Raw genomic sequence first — 1709 nt, 5'->3', positions numbered from 1 at the left:
CCGCCCCTAACTCACTGAAAAAAAAGGTGGCGGAAAAACAAAAAAAAAACTTTAGCATTTTTTTACAAATAAAAAAAAAAATTTGACTAAATTTATCTTTATTTTTTGCCAAATGCCCTTCAAATTTGTCTAAAGTTTGTCTGATGTATTAGTTATTACCATTCTAGGCTTCTGTGGGTTATATTTATTCTATCTGATGAGTATTTAAAAAAAGTAAAAGTAAATAAAAAAAACTTTTTCTACCTGCCCCTATTTATCATTTTTATAAAAAGAAGGGCAAACAAACAATTTATTTTTTTTGGCCTGTACCTACTACTAAACCAGAACTGGCACTGCAGCCCTGTCTTTCTGGATTCTGTATAGCCTTGATTCTGGATATGAATCAAGAGCAATCAGGTAATATTCACAGTACAGGGTTGAATCTTAATTGAAATTGTTGTGTCTCAAGTTACTCATGATGTTAATCAGTCATTTGTTGCAAAAATGGATTTTTAGTTATTAATACAGGGTTAAACAGTAAAATGAGAGAATAACTGAAATCAGAAATTTCCTGATAAAGTTACAAGCATTTAAACATAGAGCTGTTTAAAGAATGATATTTGAGAAATCAGCCTTTAAAGTTTATGATTTTCGGCATTTCTCTTCCAAAGATTAACACTAAATCGTTAAAAATTAAAAATTGGGAAAATAACAGCATAGTATGATGTATATATATAAAGGTTAGTTTAGTGCAATAAAATAGATTTCAAAAATGTTGACATTCCATCATGTTTTGGCCATTATCTCTGAACATGAGTGACTGGTTTGGCTTTTCTTTGCCACAAATACAACATTGAGGGACCACATAGTAGTATCAGTATTTAAATTTTACCAAAGCCTTTGCCATTAAGGATGGCTTCTTCAAACAAATTTCTGAAATCTACTGGATCCTCCATCCCACGTGGCATGTAGCAGTTCTAGAGCACATGTTGATGCTGTGGGAGGTTCTAGCATCCGGATTTCGTGTAAAAAATTCGACATCGATGCTGTCTTCAAATCCCATTGGTGGGATGACATCAGCTCCACTGATGAATGCCAGGATGTCATTAAGGGAAGTTTTTGTCTTGCCATCTAAAATGAAGATAACATTTGTTCAATTTTGCATTAATAACATTTCACAGCATTTACTTAAATTACCACCACCAACAGTGCTGGGCAGAGGCATCTTGAAAAAATGCATGACCTGGCGACAGGTGGAGGGAGGCAACAATGTAATAAAAATGTGATCAAAACAGTTTGAATTTTCATCAATTTTTAAAATTATATAACAGTGTTTAAACTTTCTAAAATATTCAATGTCCACTTCCTTCATGTACAACCCAAATTGCTTCCAAGGTCAGCTAACACACTTACCCTCTCAAATGGTCTGATAAGCCTAATAGCCCTATGCGATTTACTGTTTATACTTAAGTGTAAACCAATTAGGTTAAGTTTATGGAGCTGCTGACAACTCCCTGGGGACCATCTGACAGGTTCCACTATGGACCATTTCTGTAACAGGAACTTTTGCCTCATACATGTAGTTTTATACATTCTACTGTATTTATTGAGGGCAACCCATATTATGTATTTAATATATTTCAGATTGTGTAAATTTCATTGGATAAAATTAAATTCTTACTTCTTGTTCCATTGGTACAGTCAACGTTGATGGTGGACTATACACATCT

The sequence above is a fragment of the Anneissia japonica genome, unplaced genomic scaffold, assembly GCF_011630105.1.
Source record: "Anneissia japonica isolate Jap-2015-1 unplaced genomic scaffold, ASM1163010v1 scaffold376_len1572418_cov194, whole genome shotgun sequence".
Classification (NCBI taxonomy): Eukaryota; Metazoa; Echinodermata; class Crinoidea; order Comatulida; family Comatulidae; genus Anneissia; species Anneissia japonica.
Note: the sequence above shows the minus strand (reverse complement) of the source record.